The sequence below is a fragment of the Metopolophium dirhodum genome, chromosome 8, assembly GCF_019925205.1.
Source record: "Metopolophium dirhodum isolate CAU chromosome 8, ASM1992520v1, whole genome shotgun sequence".
In the NCBI taxonomy this organism is placed as follows: Eukaryota; Metazoa; Arthropoda; class Insecta; order Hemiptera; family Aphididae; genus Metopolophium; species Metopolophium dirhodum.
In genome coordinates this window covers 31,637,944-31,658,968 of record NC_083567.1, presented here as the reverse complement: position 1 = coordinate 31,658,968, position 21,025 = coordinate 31,637,944, and the positions used below count along the sequence as shown (strand labels likewise).

General features: G+C 27.4%; 1 protein-coding gene and 1 pseudogene across 6 annotated transcripts in view; one reads left to right on the top strand and one right to left on the bottom strand.

The window, feature by feature from the left end:
- LOC132950067 (phosphatidate phosphatase LPIN3) overlaps nt 1-13,999 on the bottom strand; it is a 30,676-nt gene extending 16,677 nt beyond the window's left edge. For 2 of the 6 annotated variants that reach the window (XM_061021280.1, XM_061021278.1), the window contains exons 1-2: nt 13,868-13,999; nt 2,641-2,690 (exon numbers count right to left, since the gene is read on the bottom strand). The gene's annotated coding sequence lies outside the window, so the exon portion shown is untranslated. The remainder of the gene's footprint in view (nt 1-2,640; nt 2,691-13,867) is intronic. The other 4 variants (XM_061021274.1, XM_061021279.1, XM_061021276.1 and 1 more) reach the window with 3 other exon arrangements.
- Nucleotides 14,000-17,199: 3,200 nt separating this feature from the next.
- On the top strand, nt 17,200-18,916 carry LOC132951258 (uncharacterized; annotated as a pseudogene).
- The last annotated feature ends 2,109 nt before the right edge of the window (nt 18,917-21,025 follow it).

Sequence of the window (21,025 nt, the reverse complement as noted above, 5' to 3'; positions counted from 1 at the left end):
GGAGATCATGAGCCAAGTAAGGATGTTATAATTTTCTTAAATAAAGTGGAAATGGTGAAGTATAAAAGAGGCGGAAACGTCATGGAGTGGATGAAAACAGATTAGTGTTGTGTTTAATGAAACTCAAAGACTTCAGGGCTGTACCGACGGTGATATTAATACGGTGGTCATGGGAAAAGAGTTGGAGTCGGATAAAATTCAAAATCCTATTAGAGCAAGATAGACATATGAGTGTAGGTAATTTTTCTTTAATATTTTAGATTTCAAAGAACATTTTTAAAAATGTATATTTTTTTGTTATTATTAAATTTACTGAGTACAGGTGCTCATTTATGATATTGAAGTGTGCGTGTTATACATTAACACATTATGCATATAATTGTAAACAGATATACGGCCGTAGGCGATGTCATCAAGTATAATACAGATACTATTTTTGCGGTGTCATAACTCGTGTGATCAAACGAATATGAAACATGTTATTAATAATCTAAAAAAAAATCAAAAATATATTATACTAAAATTTGAATGGATAGTGAAATTGCCAAAAGGGCATAGTACAGGTAATAAAATATTAAAGGTAATACAATGTATTTTAACTTATCTTAAAAAGTCATATATCATATTATGATTGTTTGGACATGGTCACATAGATATTTTGGCCATATTTGCAGGCATTTTTTTTGAGATCTTATAACTGTTATAAGGTTACAAACATCCTAGCCCCGGTTATAACTATTGTACTATTTGAGTAATTAATTTGAGTAATAAATAGACAACAGATAAACTTTGATCATACAAAATTACAAATATACCAAAAAAAAACTACGTATCACAAATTTTAATAATGTTTGTGATTCTATAGTAGAGTAGGTAATCATTTTCCGAATTCAATTTTAATAAATATTAATTGCCGATTGGTAAAAAATGTATTGACAATTGGTGAATGCTATATCTGCATAATTATTATGTAGAGTGTAGACGATTTGCTGACGTACAATTTCCTACTTTCACATCTTCCGTGTGTAGTTTCTATACATGTATTATAGGGTACGCGTGTAAGCTGTACATATTATTATATCTAACCTAGACCTATAAAAAGTTGGTAGGTATGTTATGTAAATTAATAACGACATCGTTTCACAGTATTCATATTTACGAACAGAATAAAAATTGCTCACCTAGATTATAGATATAGCAACAATTTAATTAAGACACCTAAACATATTATATAAAACGTATAGGTATATATTATATAAATACAATTATTAGAGTTGTATATATGGTATATTGTATAATATATATATATATATATCTATATATTGCAAAAAATGTCAAATGTACCTATTTATATATAGGTAGGTACATATAGCCCGATTTAGGGATAACAGGCTTAAAATTTAAGTTGTGAAAAATATATGTCTAATATAATATAATATTGGTAAGTGGTGACGTTTTTATATCGTAAAATATACAATATACAATTTATAGATTATATTATTTAAATAGGTATAAATAGTAGACCGCAAAACAGGACTAAAATGCTAAAACTAAACATTAGTATAATACGTATAATCAATAAAACCAATATATATATAGCCATATAAGCCAGGGAAGGGGCTAAGGAGGCTGCAGCCCCCCCCCCCCCCGAAATGTTGAGAAAATTTAAAAATTATTTTAATGGTCTATAATAGTCGCTCAAAAAGTCTTAAATTGTATTTAAAATATTAAAAAATGTACCATAAGCATTAACACTTTTCAGCTATCTATCTGTGCTAGTACGTATTTAATGTGTAAAAGTGTAAAAGTTGATCAGCCCCCACCGAAAAAAAATCCTGGCTACGCCACTGGGTCAATCAATCTATTATTGTAATTTGTAAATTAAATCATAAATTCAGTAATTTAATAAACAGATACGGAATACAATTTATTAGATGTTATAATAAGTAGGTATATTATTAATTATTATTTATTAGAAATATTAACACGACTATAGAATGTTATGACTAGTTGATTTGCAATTGGTTATATTATACATAGAGCCATATTAATATATTATAGGCAAACATACAAATAATTTTATCATACTATATATTGAGTAGGTAATAATTATTAACTAATAAGTATAACATAATAATTATTATGCACTAGCACTATGCAGTTTTAGCTTATATTTTTTTATGTTACTGAATACCTACAGATATATTTTGATAGTTTGATACTGTGCGTGTTACAGAAACATAATTATAGAAAGTTATAGTTTTAATGAGTAATGTTTTTACTAAGAAATTATTATTAATTACTATAATATCTTCTAATTATACCTTTAAGTGTTGATTATTTGTTTTTTATTTTAAGCATTAACATATAATAAGTTAGGTACCTATAATTTTATATTATACCTATATAAACGAAGTGTTCATCATTGAAGAAGATGAGTGATAAACCGATAACTAATAAGATATTAGATATGATATTATAAATAATTAATAACATTTATCTGTTTTTTAGAATAAAACATTTAAAAAGTATGAAAATCATATATAAATACCCTACAAACCTACCTATGGTAAAAAGATACAAATAATATATTTTATTTAATCATATACTTATTATAATTTTAATTGAGTAGGTACTTACCACTACCTACAGTGAAGTGTGTTCGATGACTTAAAATTGATTACAGCATTCTAAAAAAAAAAATTTGAAACATTAATACCTAAATATTTTTAATTTAATTTTTAATTGTAAAAAAATTTTAATGAATTTATTAAAAATACACATCAACAAAAGTCACATAGATGGTTTAGCTATATAACATATTATCCATAGCAACAACTATAAATAATAATATAATATTCACTGCATATAATAATAGGTAAGTATACTGAGATAATATATTGATTCTCTATAATTTATTTTCAAATTAATTTTGTTAATTCTGTTGAAAGCTGTAGAATTGTATTATTTTGTATAATAATTGTAGTTAGGTATATATTATATACATTACAGTCGAGTCACGATTACTCAAAATTGAGGGATAAAAATCGCTTCGAGATATTTATTATTCGAGATATAGGTACCAAACTCAAATTTAACCTAACATTACTCGAAGAAAAAAAATCGAGTCGTCAAGTTTTTGTGTTACCGCGAGGTTCGAGTTATTCCGTCTCGACTGTATATTATGTAATATCTGTTGGTTTGTGATTACACTTTTGAGGGGGTGATGGCACAAAAGCGGTAACATGAGAAGTAGGTAGATTTGTAACTACGTATACAGGAACGACAATTGTTTACATATCGTCAGTATTTTCTTATATTACTATTAAAATTTAAAATCAAGTCATACATTAATTCAATCCCTGTTTTAGACTTAAGTCATAGTAAAATTAGGAACTGCTAGAAATGCAGGTCTAATTAATAGTTTCGAATTATTGTGGGTTCGTAGGTTCGTTATATTTGTATGTATAGTGCATACAAATAGTATCGGGTATTATCGGGTTTAACCAATTCAGACGTTTTAAAAAAAATTTAAACTGTATACCTACCTAATGTGATAGCCGATAGGAATACCAAGAAAGTAGAAACTTTAATCATTAATAAATATTATTCATATAAGTACAATAGACATTGGCACAACTAGGGGGGGCTAGGGGGGTTTAGCCCCCTGACTAAGATTTAGCCCACCAAAACTATCCATTATTGATTTAGATATAAGCCCCCTATGGGTTATTTTAAATAAATAATTTTGTTAGCCCCCCAGAATTTCAACCCTATGGTTGCGCCTATGACAATAGACAGCCGGTAGGTGTAGTCACGGATGTCGGATAGGCGTATAATATTATTAATCCTAATAAATGTTTGTGTTTTATTCAACACAACTTAAAAGTAAATAATATGTATACGTCATATATGGTATGCGTATAACTGTATAAGTATAAGTGTATAACTGTTAAATGCAAATTAGGTGTAAAGTTAGGGGGTGCTAAAATAATGTGTTCCACAACCCCTCGGGAGGTATGGTATACATATACAACACAATATGCTTATTTTTTTTATATAAAAGTTTTATTGAATCAATATAACAGTTGGATAGGTACCTAATATTTAATATTATTATAAAATATGAATTATTGAAAAAATATTAACAATTAACATGCAGCTATGAAAATAATTTATTTAAGATTAGGTTTTCAAATTGAAAGCAGGCATTTGTTGAATAATTATTATTTTTATAGTGGTTAAATATAAATAATTCAAAATCCAAACTAAAATAATTTATAAACGATTTGTGAAGTAAATTACTCGGAGAACCTGCAGTGCGATTATTTGAAACCTGCGGGTGCTTATGTGTATACTATACATAATACATTTATGTTATGTACCATTGTACCTATATAGTGTATAACTAATAAGTAATAAGTATTAATAGTTAATACTAAATAACACCTAACTAAAAAAAGGAACAAAAATAAATGAGTGACAAAGTGACAAATAAAGATGGGTAGGTAGATATAAAATACCGTTCCTCGATATACGTAAGTCATCAATGCAGCTCATTGCTCATAACTCATATTTCGTAACATCTCCAGTGGCGTATATTTTTGAGGTATCCGGTGGAGGGGGACCTGGGTCATGGCCCATGCCCCATAGTGAAATATCAGGTTAAATAAAAATGATGGCATAGTGTATGTATATTGTATAAGTCATAATTATAACCCTCCGGTTCCTTAAAAATGTATTTGGCCTAAATAGTGATACAAATAATTAATATGTACCGGATATGGAGATGCTCAGTGGCGTTATATAATATACGCAACTGAGCATATCGGATCCATCCATATCATTTTTGGGATATTTTAGACGTTATTCTAATACGTTAGTATAAATCAGAAATGTATAATTTATTATGTAGCCATTAGGTACAATTTTATTAAATATTTAATGAATCAAATATACGTAATGATTTTTCTGGGACCTGGATATTAATGATTTTATATTTTTGATTAAATATTGATGGGTATTATTATGTTATATTAGTTTCTTTAAAACATAAAATAAAACGTTATTATTGATAGGATAATTTTATAAATCTAATAAAAATGCCAAAATAATAGGATAGGCACCTATAATAATTGATAATTAATTCTTTTAATATTGAGAATTTGTTACCTACCTAATCACCTTGTGAAGTGTACCGGAAGAACAAAATAGTATCTATACCTCTACGGCTATACCTATATTGTATTATATATTATACTTGTTAGTTGTTCAATTCTAGTCTCGTTCAATGTCATTTTAAAGAATAAAAAACATACAATGTATTACAAATTACAATATAAAAATATAATATTATATTGTGTTGTGTTGATTAAAGTATGTTCAACCTATAATATTACACATTAATTGATAAATGTACTATTGTACTAGTTGTTCTAGAATATTATATCTTTTACTTTTTATAGAATATACTTGATAGGCAGTTAAAATATTTCACAATTTCAACAATTATTGTACAATTTCTAACATCTCCGGGACCATAACAGCTGGTTAATCTGAGTTTAACTCATTGACTATTGTAGGTATATAATATTTTGTAACGATATTTAACGTACCACATTCTTAATATAGGTAACTTATAATTTATAAATTATAATCAATAATAGTCGAAGGGGCATAGAAGAAGTGGAAAGCGGAACTGTGAGAAAAGAATCAAAATCATACGACATAAAATATTATATTTTTCTACAAAGCAAATATTCGTGAACAATTATTATTATTAGGTAACTAGACACTGGTTATTAGAATCTATATAGTATAGAAATATAGTGTAATTCATACATACAGATTGCAGAAATTTAATAGTGGCAGTATAGTACCTATACCTAGTTAAACACTAACCCCGGGTTGCACAAAACAATAGTGAGGCAGTGACCTAAATAAATGGGCGGCCCCCTTTTCGGCCAAAATGTACCCTTCCCTTTTCGGCCAGCACCTACAGTTTTCTTTAAAATTTACAATTATAACAACTGAACTTAACAATTTTTATATTTAATTAAATACGATTGTATCCAAAAAAGTGATTTTTTAACATTATTACCTACAACTGTAAAAAACTGAAAAAAATAAGAAATAAAACTATTGGCAATAAACTGTTATAACATATTATTATTACAATTGATTATATTATATATTTATATTAGTATTTATAATCAATGTTATTACTTACATTAATCGAATAAAAATTAATATAGTCATATAACACTTATAGGTAATAAGAATAGGTATATAATAATAATTACGATAGTAAAATATAACAAACTATGAACGAAATTAAACTTACATTGAAGAGTAAAGGTAATAAAAATAGAAACCTTTTTTAAACAAAAATTAATTGTTATTTTATTTGACTAAGTTAATAATATGTTAAACCATTTTATTGCCAATTATTTTATTTTATTATTTTTTCACTCAATTGTAGGTAAGAATGTTTATCAAAAAATCACATTTTTGGATTCAATCATATTTAATTAAATATAAAAATTGTTAAGTTCAGTTGTTTTAATTGTAAAAGGAACAGTATGTTTTGGCCGAAAATTGACACTGGCCGAAAAGGGAAAGGTACATTTTGGCCGAAAACAGTGACGCCCAAATAAATGGTCCCTCAAACAAGATTTAGTGACCCACGATTGGTCTATTAAATTTTAGTGAACTATAAAATTTAATAAATTGTTTATGCAACCCATCATAAATATTTTAAAAATTATGTCGGATTGTGTGATTTATAATCTATATATTATATTATAGACTGTATAGTATATCTACTATACCATCAGTTATAAATACTACTCATAATAAATGCTACTAACTACTTAGTACTCTACTTATAGTCGTTGTACAATATCCAAAAAAGTCATAATTTAACAAAAATTAATTTTTGTTTAAATTTGCTATCATCATAATTAGCCAAATTCTTAACTCTAAAATTAATTATTATGTAAAATATATGTATTGAAAAATAATCAAGACAGATTTTAGTTAAACCGGGTTACCTAATTAAAATTAATTGAGATCACATTTTTTTTCTAACAATTTTATATTATTCTATAGGTCACTCACAGTATAATAGTATATTATGTGTTAGTTCAAAAACCTAAAATGGTATAACTACCTATAACTGAACTTATAACTATAAATGGTCTGTATCCCTTTTTCTAAAGAATATTAAAATATATATAATTGAGTAATTATAATATTTTTAACAGAGTTTATTATGTATTACACTATTGATTATAAATACTATAATACTAATAGTATTTATAGTCAATATTTAATAATTATACACATTGTACACATTTAAATGTTACAGAGTATATTATGCATAATACAATAATACGACGTGATTTGATTTTTACACATTTACACGGCATGTATACAATAGGATAAATACTGCTCAGTTTGCGTACACAAAAAAGACACTACCTATAGTGTAAACATTCTTAGAAATATTAAAAATTATTATGCAACATATTTTTTAATATTTTGTTGGATACACTCAAGTACTACTGGATTCCCGCCAGTTGATCCGACATTGACTATACTATTATATAATCTGTATAGAACACCTATTGTTTTCTATATTTATATTATAAATTATAATACTGATTATTGGCATAGTGCATAAAATATATATTACAATGATATAGGTGTTACGCACTTAAACAAACGTATAGCCATTAGTCATTAATTTATAGGTACCTTACCTATAGTAGTATAGTTTATGACTGTATGACTCTATATTACTATAATTATACTAAAGTGGGCAAGCGGCAAATAACGCTGATTACTAATTTATTAACAAATAATGATTTTAGATACCTATACAATTAATATACAGGGTGATATTAATTCACCAAGCATCATGCTCACCCATATTTTTACATGTTTTTGTACTGGATTTTTTTTCTTTACTAATTTTTTCTGATACAATTTTTATGATTGTTACAATTACCATGGCCACCAAACAATAACTATAAGGTATATTATAGGTATCTAACATATATGCTAACATCAATCGTTATCACTTATTAGGTTATATCGAATATTTTCTTAAAGATTTCTGAAAGTTATGAGCATTTTAAAATCGTAATTTTTTAGCATTTTAAATGTCTCAAAATTAAAATATCAAGAATACTTCAAGAAGTACCCTGCACAATAATTTTGCCTTTGAAATTTGTATTTGATAATGATTCAACACACTTTAATATTAAAAATATTTGAGTAAATTCATCTCGTAAAATGTACTATAATATTATGCATTAGTAAGACAGAAACAACATATTATGCGTGGGTATAACGTATAGGTTAACTCTTAACAAAATTTACTGCGCAATAGGCGTCATAATAATATGATGCCGGGTCACTAGGGTCAGGAGGTAATGTTACATATTTTCTTTTTACTATAAATAAAATACCGATAATATTAAAAACGTAACAATAATGTTTAATTGGTAATGCCGTAATGACCGGTATACTATTATAGTCTATAATGCTTAGATTTTTCGTTAAGATAAATTATTATGATTATTAAATACAAATATTTCCAAGAAATAATATAAATGGAAAAAATAAATTTAATTTTTGTAATACAGAACTAATGTCGGTGGCATTAATTGTTTCGTTTTGCGTTATATAAGCATTTTTACTCCTCTAAAAGCCAAAAGGTGATGATAGGCGCAAAAATAAAACACATATAATTGTAAAATCAACACATTCATCGGACAGCTCAAAATCTAAAAAAATATTTTATTCGGAAACTTCATAAATAATTTAACAGGCTAGAATTAAATATACCTATAATATTAACACTTTTGCCAGCCGTTAGGCAAAGTAAAACCAACACATATTTACATTTAGTCTTGGTATTAATAATATATTATAAATATTTATAATAGTATAAAAAATATTGATCTTGTTGAAAAATATTTACTTCAGTACGTAAGTACTTCAGTAGTAGAGTAGATACTTGAAGTGATTCTTTGACCTTTAAACAAAATAACAACTACAGTGAACTACTAAAAGGCATTTTGCTGACTCATAACTATTTAGATATGATTTAAAAAATAGAAAAAAAATGCAATTTAATAACGTATCCAATTAATTTTTTAAAGTAGGTATAGTAAATAAACACATTAAATTGTTGACATAAACAGTATAATATTAATCAATTAGATTTTTCGCATTTGTTGATGTATACCGTTTGTGACGTAGGTACGACAATAGTGAGACAACAGTTAAGTTTTGACCTCGAATAGTGTCAATGTATATATATTTATAATAAATGCAAAAAAACAAGCTGTAGGCTTTTAACTCTATGATATTCGGTAAGTTGTTCATAACAACCAAATAAAAAAATATGTTTTTGCAACATCAAGGTCATTTCCAAAAACGATTTTTAGCTATAGTAAACAGATAAACAGGTTATAATATTATAATATTATAAAAGAATAATATAGTATAGATATAATATTATTATAGATATTATTTTCTCATATAATTAGTAATTACCAATCATTATGAATGGCGTATATCAAAAATAAAAGGGACCCACTACAAATATGTTTACAAACCTATTCAAAATAAATATTTACCAGTTCAAACTGTTTTTTGTTCACAAACCAAATAACATGTTTTTATTTTATTATTTTTTTATTTAAAAATATTCATTTCCGACAACGATTATAGAATAATATAGTATAGGTATAATATTATTATAGATATTATTTTTCCAACTAATTATTATGGCGTATATTAAAAATAAAAGGGACATACTATACAAATTTGTTTACAAACCTACATAATAGATATTTACCAGTTAAAATTGTTTTTCATTTATAAACCAATAACATGTTTTTGTTTTATTTTTATTTTTTATATATGGCTTTTATTAAAAAAAATTTTATATTATCTTACTCGAATCTCAAGGGGAATACAAATAATTTTACTTCAGTATTTTTCGAGTTTTATACCTCAAAAAAATTTTAAAAGCACTTCAAGATGCAAGAAAAAAATTCAAGTTATCGATACTTGATTGTACAAGAATAATATATTATAAGGTATAGATACAAGTGTGAGTGAATGTGTGATGGACAAATACGGCAAATCGCCACTTCCATATCTTTTTGTGTTTCAATAAGGTAAATTTGAACTAAAGTGGTGGTTTTATAATGAATCAAAATTGTTTCAAATAAAAAATACTTATAGAACATATTAACATAAATTGCAACATAAATAATTATTTTAATAGTCATTAATCATTACAAGACAACATCTATATCTTTTGCTATTTTACGTTTTTACTTTTATGAATGAGAACATACATTTTCTCAAGCAGAATATTTTTCTTGAATTGTTATACCTACATCAAGATAAGTAAGAAACCTAAAAAAAGATAAAAAATAGTAAAAAAATATTTATTTATCAAAAATGTTACCTACTTTAAATTATGTTTAGTATTTTTTAAAAATTTGTTAGTGAATACACAATTTGTAAAATGTAAAAAAATTTTAATAGTTTCGAACATTATTTTCGTGTTTACTGTTAAAAGAATCACCATGTACCCGTGAGTAAGTACATGAATATTTTAAATCGAATTTTGAGTTATAAATCATATTATCTAACTTTAAGTATATGCGTATTAGTATTATTTTAAAAAAATAATATTTTTGATGATGAATCAAATCCATAATTCTTCAAGGTAATACTATTTTTTAAGTAGTCACTTTTAGTTCTAAAAACTTAAAAGTATAAAATATATATTAATTATTGCATTTACTGCAGAGGCACAACTAGGGCTAAAATATTGGGAGGGGGGGGGGGGCAGCAACTAATATTCACTTAAAATTATAAAAAAAATTATACAAAAAAAAAATGTTAGTTACTCAAGTTTCATTTTCAACAATAATAAATAATATACTGCCTATGGTAATCGGAATAAAAAATCCCCAGACTACAATATTACTCACAACCACATGAAAATGATTGAAGATGATTGAACAAATATTTTTTAAACGCTAATTAGTGTAATTACCACATTATAAATATTTAATTACAAATATATACTTATAGTACAGGTATACTTATAATTTATATCATTAAAAAAAATTAAAAACCATGTAGGTATAAAAGAAACATTTAATTAAAAATCAATGTATATTCAAATTTGAAATATAAACCTGTTGAATACAATTTGAATTATTTTAATATTTATATTATAATTTAAACATTAACATAAATATTTTGTTTTATATTACCTATGTATAATTCTGTAAAAATAAAATCCTCAAAATAAAATATTACGTTTCTTAATAATATTTTGACAATAATGTAAATACTAATAATAATTATTATTAATTATTAATTATTATTATTATTACTTATTAGGAGTTGTTTTTACAAGTTTTACTTATAGATGGATACAATATTTAAAAGATTATATAAAATTAAAAATTAAAAGGAGGGGCTTGACGATTTCTTGGGGGGGGGGGGGGGGGTTAAGCCTCCATAAGCCCCCCCAATCACCACCTATGAGTGCATATACTGTAAACTATGTATAATAATCTTACCAATATACTGACAAAAATCGTTTTCTTAAAACTAATAGGTACAGGCATAGGTACAGCTAATGATTTACCATATTTATCAGATTTAGGCAATATAAAATAATTATAAACTTTAAATAAAAATTAAATAATTACATTTTTTAGGTACAGTTGAATTTTTAAAGGTTTATTAATAAATTGAATTATTTATTTTGGAGGGCTATGTTGCGCTTATGATTTACTGACTTACTGTTATAAGTACTGGGTAATAAACGTATTAATAGTATTAAACTTTATACATATTTTTATAATAAATTGATATATAATAATATAGAATTATAATCAAGTAGGTACCAATTATTATCAGACTACGTATATTACTATTTTCTAGATTCCAGTAATAATATTTATAATATATAATTTATTTAATGAAAATCATACTACACTGTTTATGTTACTTATAAAGTTCATAACCGTACAATACTATACAACACCGTATCACTGTAGCCCGTAAGCATTTTTATACTAAAAGGCTTATGATAATAATGTTGACCTAACTATTTTGACCTTCAAATGTACAGACCCACTTTTATAATATAATAATTATATTATAATCATACGTGGATTTTGATATGGCTTTATAATTTTTATAATACTAATGTTTAGTAAGTAATCACAATTATAATGAAATAAATAACTAAAAACTTAAGCATAGGTTATAATATTTTAAGGAATAATAACTGTCCTAAGTACCAAATATTTTTTTTCTATTATGAATATTAATTAGGTACTTGCTCAATATGATAGATCTTATTAAATCGATGATAATAAAATTATTTTCAATTTAAATTATAATAGTTCTGGGATGGTGCAATTATTTTAATTTAAAAATATTAATTTAAAATTTACTTTGTAGTTTGTACCTTCCTACTGGTTACTACTGAATAGGTTATAGCTTATAGGCTATAAGTAGTAGGTACTATTATATAGTATTACTATACAGTGTGTTTAACGATAAAGGTAACATGAAATATTTCGAAATCCTAACGCTGATTTTCATTTGCTGTTTTTTACTGCATAAAAAACTTAATATTATACCTATTTTTGAAAAATTCCAATTTTTTAAATAATATTTGCACATGTACACAACTAAATAGCTTTTTAGGGATTGATGGAATATTTAGGAGGCTTAGCCCTCCCCCCCATTTTTACAGCACCTACAAATGTATTTGTGTAATATAATATATACATAGGTATTACTGTATAAATGTACTAGGTATACATTACATTTTATAAGTTATAACTAATTAATTCAATGAACCTATAATAATCTGATATACATTTATATACCTATTAGATATACCATAATTAATGTACCTATTAGATTCGTGTTATTTTTTTTAGAATTGTTTAGGTAATAGCTTAATTTAATTTACTATAATTATAGGAACATATGTTTACAAATTGATAAATTATTGTTGCCAATTATTCATATATTAGCATAAATGCATGAAACATTTTTAGTTTTAATCAACTTTGTCTTTATTAGTGAATAATTAATACTTGTAATTTATCTATAGTAGCTAACCAGACATTGGACAATAATAACCTATTAGGTAACTATAATTGTTATAAAATATAAAGTATTAAGCAATAATAAATGATAATAATAATAATTAATAGTGATTAACGACAAACAGACAACTTAAAACACCAAACTTCAACTACATTGTATTTTTATAATTTACAAATTAATAAATTAATTATACGGTTATTATCATATTGTACACAAAATAGGGTACCTTACATAATATAATAACAAACCAGAAAAACCAATAAAATAAACTTTTCTATATTCTTGAAATGACAATTAACGAAATCTGTAGAGTTATTCAAATATTTTTAATTCAAGCTAATTAGCTTCTATATAATTACTATGATAATTTTAATGTAATAAACAGTTTTCAAAACACATTCAAGTACAATTGTTTGTACCTATTTAAATATTTATACCTATTTTATTATTTTGACAATATAATATTAAAATACGCATAATATGTATATGATGTATGCTTGTATTACATTATAGTATATATAAATATATTATATATATATATAGGTACCTATATAGTATATATAAATAATACATAGCCACATAGGTATGTAAAGTGTACATTTATTATTTATATTTAATTTAGAGAAGCCACTTACTTTAAATTTAGTAAATAATATATAATATCGTATAAATATTACCATCAAAATCTTACCAGTTAAAATCACGGTGTAAATCGTCCACATTACTATACACTTGTCTATTACGCGAGTAAAATACAAGAATAAAACATACGACACTAACCACTGCTAAAAACTGACTGACCGACTATTAATCCGCTCCGTTTGGTTGCTCAGCCATGGCTAGTATTAGTATATAGGTAGTTGTTTGTTTATCATTTATACCTACCTTCACTTTTTTAACATGCTCGTATTATTTAATGATGTTTTGTGGTAACGTGGTATGGTACACTTTACTTATTGGATTATGATTTATAATATTATTACATGTAAATTATTATGTAATATTGTAGAAAAAGTAGGTAGTTATAACTGCTCATACTTAAGTCTATATCCAAAATAATGCTAAAAAAATGTAAATACTATCCACCTATATATGGCATAGGTATAGTAGGTATGCTGTATAGTATCATTTCAAGTGGTTTTGTAATAATTTGCTTGAACGATAAGTATATTATATTCGTTGCATTAATTACATAATATGTTTAAATTATATGAACATAATATAATTTCAATGATAATTTTACAAAGAAACAATAAACTAAACGCATTTGCGGATTGCGTTAAATGCCGCTGTAAATACTAAAAAATGTTACCTACAAGCTTCGATAGGTAATCTAACTTATACACACTTATAATTTTAACTTTGTCCGGTGATTATAATTTATTATTCGGTGGAGATAAAAGTGAACCTATTTTAAACATAGGTTGTAATAAAATATAATAAATTCAACTTATAATTAAACCAAACGTCTACGCTACATACAATAAATATTTCAGTATTTGGTATACTATGCTGTGAATTATGCATTTATTCATATTGCCTATAAAATATTCTTATACAATCGATGTAGTAAAAAAAAAAATAGACCTATTGTGATAAGTTATTGTGATCAGTGATAACCAAAGTCAGTAAACGTATAGCAATTTAATATTACTATAATTATTCAACTATTTTTGGTTCACACTAAAAAAAAATAAAGTAGGTAAATAAAAAAAAAGTTATACTCGTACACCATTTATATAACTTTATGTCTTTACGGTAGGTACGCGTAAATATATTTAATAATAGAAACTTAAATTATATTGTAGGTTAGTACAATAACTTAAGTACCTATACATAAAATAAAAAAAAAATACAATTTTTAAAATAGACTAAAATGTTTTTAAACAGATAAGGTGATGTTGTAGGAGCTAAAAAATTCTTAAAGATAACTTTGGCACAAAAATTAAAATGTTGCATACGGTACTTTTGGCAGGCACCAATGAACGTATTTTTTTTAACCAAGCAAAAACAAATACAATTTGAGACATGATCTCAACTAATAAGTCATATTTAGTAAATTCCTGGTACATTTTTAATTATATACAATTAAATTTTTGTTTATATGATAGGTATTATGTAAGTAAAATAATTAAGTAATAAAATCCAAATTTTCAAATATGTCTATAAATAGAACAGAAAGAGGTTAAATATTTTGAAAATTTTATCATGACTCAAATATTCTAATATAAAATATTGGACCAAATATTTAGCCAAAATTAAACTCTCTATAGTCTATAGGTACAGTTTAACATTTTTCAATTACCCAAACAAAAAAAACAAAGTCGATTTAGCAATTACTTATGAGCAGGGTGGGTATTTTATAGCACTTAAAATTGCATAAATATGTGCTATGATATTACCTTATATATCGCTAAATATGTGCTAAAAATATGCAATAAAAACAACAAAACACGAAGAAAAGGAAATTCTTAATTTATTAATTAATAATTTTTTAATCACTTACAAATTATTGTAGGTAATTACTTAAGATTTGAAATAATTTAGTCACTATGATCAGAATCCAAAATAATTGACTATACAACGCATTCAACGATCGTTCTTTGATAATCGGCGATTAATAATCGCAGTAGAAATCGACAAAAAAAGGTGGGTAAGTGGATGTCGCTCTGCTGTACAGTAGGTTACAAGTGGGTCACTGTAATGGATGGTGTTAAATTTAAATTCAATGATATAATATCATTGTATAAGAAAAATCTTAGATTTAAAAAGAAAAGTTTTTATGAATTCTCAACTCAAAATAATTTGCTAATTTTCGTGATTTTTCCGTATTTTGTCAAAATTTGAACTTTAAATGCTTATAAATAAAAACTGTGACTAAGGATTTTTAATTTTTTTCATCTGCCTTTGAAACAATAACCTAGGAGCCTTCTATTAAATTTTTAAGCTTTTTTACTCAACAGATAAAATTTTATTGATATTTATAGAAAAAAAAACCAACACAAATGGAAATTGACAATGTCCGTAAACAGCTCAAAATAAGTCAAAATTTGGAAAATGTTATGGTGTATAGGAAATGCAATTATAAAAATTCAGTCAAAATTTCATGTCCTTACGGTAATTTGTTTTAGAGTTACATCAAAAACCATAATCGATTTTCTCGAAAACAGATTTTGCGTAAAAATTCCAGTTTTTCCTTAATTTTTCTTTTGTTTTCACGTCGCTTTTGAAAACTACTGGGAAATTTTTACTTTTGACCCCCCCAAAGTACCAACTAGATTCACTTTCCTATCAGAAAAGTTACTGTTGAAGAAAATCCAAGCACTTTTACTGTCCTAAAAGGTGATGACGGACACAAAAATAAAAAAAAACACACATCATTGTAAAATCAATACATTCATCGCTTCGCTCAGAATCTAAGAAATGAAACGTTCCGAGAGGTTTCAAGAGTTTAAGACGTAAAAATATATTGAACTAGTAGAAATTTTTTTACCAATCGTTTAAATGTGCTTAAAAATATATGCTATTTTTATACATACGCTCGTACATTTTACAAGCACTTCACGAGTGCAACATATTATATTATTTCGATCGAGTTCAGTATTTTTTATGTTGTAACTATATTTATTACCATAGGTTATGATAAAAAAAAATTCAAGTAAATTAAATTTTTTATTTATTAATTTTTCTTTAATAATACCATGTGAGTTTAGAGATTTATTAATTTAGGAGGGAAGGAGGCTATGCGTAACTTTTGAAAGTGCCTGGCCACTCCACCATTCCAGCCTCCTTAGTTGAGCTTATGTCCATAATCTATATCCGTTGTTCATTGTCATATTAATTCTAAAACGTATAACTTATTAGGTAGGTATAACATTAATATCGTATACATAGTTACACAACTATATAATAGGCATCTGGCTATAACTGAATAAACAACTTTACCGTTTTAAATGCTAAAAACGAAATAATATATCAAATATAATGCCATAATGTAATAAATAATATCTTGGACCATAGTTACGAGATTTGCTTGTTTAAATTTAAGTTTTTAGAATTAATTATGTACACGACCACAGGCGTCCGATCAAACCCATACCGGACGAACTTAGAGAGAAACGCTGGTTGAGTTAGATAGAATCATCGGGGAATGTCCAGGAACTGCAGTGGCGCCAGACTGGAATGGCGCCTATACAATAATGAGACATACTGCACCGAGGACAAAGAGAGGACTAGCGGCGGGCAGACGGACCTGGACGCCACGAGGCCGATCCCGAGTGGATGCGGTCGGCCTCCTCTGCAGCGGTGACCGGGCCACGTTCTCGTTGGGCAGCGACGACGGCTTAGGATTGGTGTACTACAACGTAATATGCGGCCGAACGGCCGGCGGCGGAGTAGGAGGATGCGAGCTCGACGGTGGAGATGGATAAAAAAAACTATGGCGTGCAGCGGCACTTGCAGCAGCTGAAGAAGAGGATCGGGATCGGAGAGGACGAGTTTGGAGATCAGCCGCCGCCGGAGGACCATCGAAGGCATAATGTCATGGAAATGCTGCCCGCGTCCGGGAAACCGGCCCGCCGGTGAGCGAGGACGGTGTTCGTTCTGCTGTGGACGGGGCGAGCAAGCAGCCGGGCGAACGGGACTAGAAAGCCTGCTGCAGATGTCGAGGTGCGCGTGCCAGAGTTGCAGGTGTCGGGACCGGGAGATGGTGACAACAGAGTCGAAGTTGAGGAGGAACAAACGGATTGACGGTGAAACTGAACGGGGTAAGAAGAGACGTAGCAGTTCCGAGAGAAAAGGACTACATAACATGTATACATAACAGCAAAAGCCGGCACTTATAGATCAGCCAAACCCATGACCAAAATCCAAATCAAATATCACCTATACTACCAATTATCAAACAGACAACATGACAACACATTACATTATAACGTAAGTTATAAGCACACATTTATGAACTAAAAGTGTTACGACCTATTATATAATAATATAATATACTATATCATAACAATGTGTCGAAAAATAGTCAAAATTGTTAATAATTATTCTCAAAATTACAATTTCAGCATACCTACGATTGACCGGCGAGCTTCCAAATGAAATGCTCGCCGGAATTCTTAAAGCCATATCGCACTGCTCGGAACTGCCATCGTCTTCAAACCATCTTACCCTTTTATCAGTTTCACCGTCATCTCCGAAAGTTCCTCATCCTCCTCTAGCCATCATCTCCGGTTCCGGCACGCACGGGCTGCACTTCGATCTGCAGCAGAAGCTTTCTAGTCCAAACCGCCCGGCCGACCGCCTGCCGGACCCCAGAACGAACACTCGGGCCGGTTTCGCGAACTCGGGCAGCATTTCCGTTGTGGTGGTCCTCCGGCAAAGGCTGATTTCTAGACTTGTCCTCTGCTTGGTCCCGTGCAGGCTACTGCCGCCGCTGCATGCCATAGAAATCGCCGTCGAGCACCAGAGCATTCTCCAACCCGGGAAAACTGCGGCTTGGTTCGGCCGGTTGTTGTAGTGCACCTCGCGCCGTCGTCGCGGCCTGACGAGAACCCCCCGCGGGGGTGGCTCGGTGGCCGCCAGGCGTCCTGGCCCGACAGCGCGCCGAAAAATGTCCTCTCGTCGTCTTCAGTGCAGTATGTCCATAAGCCAGACATTCCCTGATATCAAAAACCAGCGTTTCTACTCGACGGTAATCGACCGGTTGAACAATAACAATAGGTAGTGTAAATCAGGAATTGGCGAAATACTTTCAAAATTTGTCTTAAAATACAAAATACATTTGATTTTAATGAGTTATTATTGTCAAATACAGAAGACTATATTATATAGATACACTTGAAAAAAAAAACCTACATATCTAATTAAATAAAATAAATTGTAAATTATTTAAGAATAAATTGATGGTTGTTTAACAAAAGCCTAATTGTTTTGATTTTTTCCGAATACGTTTACTCAGCCTGAGTTATAAATCATGTTTCATAAAACATTTATTCAACCAGTCCTAAGTCCTTATATTGAAACGAATTAAATGTGTCTTAAACAGTGGTAAGTAATAGGTTGAGTGCATAAAACGAAAATACTTTTATTTAGTATTTACATAGATTATTAAAAATAAAAAGGTGGATAAGTGGATGTCGCTCTGCTGTACAGTAGGTTACAAGTGGGTCACTGTAATGGATGGTGTTAAATTTGAATTTAATGATATAATATCATTGTATAAGAAAAACGATACTGAGCGAAAACGGTCAGTCAGCCTATGATATTAGTTATTACTAAGTATATTTGATGATATTATTGTGAATAAAGTAATAAATATAATATAACCTATTTGCGTGGAGCCTTGTTTTAAATTTTCAATCCTTAGCTATAAAAGTTGAACATTTTATACATTTTTAAATACAAAATAATTATTAAATTATAAATTTGATAAATTTTGTCAAAATTTTAACTATAAATGCTTATAAAAAAAAAATTGTGCCTATGTATTTTAATATTTTTCAACTGCTATTGTAACAAAATATCAGGAGCCTTGCATTAAGTTTCCACGCTTTTTTACCCAACAATTAAAATTTTATTGATATTTATAGAAAAAAAAACTAAAAAATTGAAAATTGACAATGTCCGTAGACAGCTCAAAAAGAGTCAAAATATTTTCAAAATTTTATAATATTGTGTTCATATTTATATTTTAATTTTATTTACAATCTTTATTTTATGCAATTACAATTAATTATTATTTGATTATAATATATTGTTATATTTTGTTATAGGTACGTGGTAATTACTAATTAGGAGTAGAGTATACATGTGTTCACATTGATATTTATATTTCTGGGCTTTTTTTCATCCTACCGTATTATCTATGGGGTTTTTTATACAATTTATTATTTTATATCTGGTGTGATATTATCTAAATATTATAATATTGTTAATTGTCATCATGCCTGATTTTTTTAACGTCTCCCCGACCTATAAACTCACTCCTCATCACTGCAGCTGTAATGGATATGTTAAATTTGAATTCAATGATTTATCATTTGATTATTGTATACGAAAAACGATTCTGAGCCGAGAGATTATATTTCAGCGTATAACAAGTAACTATATCAATTTATATTTATGTCTCAAGATATGTTTTTTGATATTGCTATTGAAGTTATTTATTTTACTAGGTGGTAGTAATAATATTACGTTGATTGATTTAATTTCAGAAAACATTGCATTTTATATTATTATATTATTATATTATTAATATTAAATTATTGTAATAGACAAAAGTGTATATTGCTTATATGGCTATATAAAATATATATTATTGAATATTGTTATTAAATTTTAAGTCAATAACACCTTACCATAGAGCAGCGTGTGAATATGTATAAATGGTATAAATAGGTTAGCATAAAATAATTTAAATATTTTTAAAATGTCAATTACTTATAGTAAAATGTTTAAATGTATGATATATCGATGTACGTAAAAGCTTTAAGGATAATGTAAACCTATGCAATTTCGTTCAAATTTGAACTTCAAATATCTTTGAAGAAAAATTGTGCAAGTATATTTTTTTAGAATTGTTGGTTTCAGTACTTCTTATGAGGAACCTTGCATTAAATGTTGAAGTCTATTGCTGTAAAAGTTGAACATATTTAAACATTTTTATACATTTTTAACTAGAAATAATAATTTGCAAAAGTTTTTATGATTTTGACGAATTTTGTCAACATTTTAACTACCTACAAAAATGAATAAATGTGTATAAAACACTGACTGAGATACAAAATGTGACGCTAAATAAAACCACTGGTAGCGCTGAAAACATTCAATTGTGAGTGTTGATGAT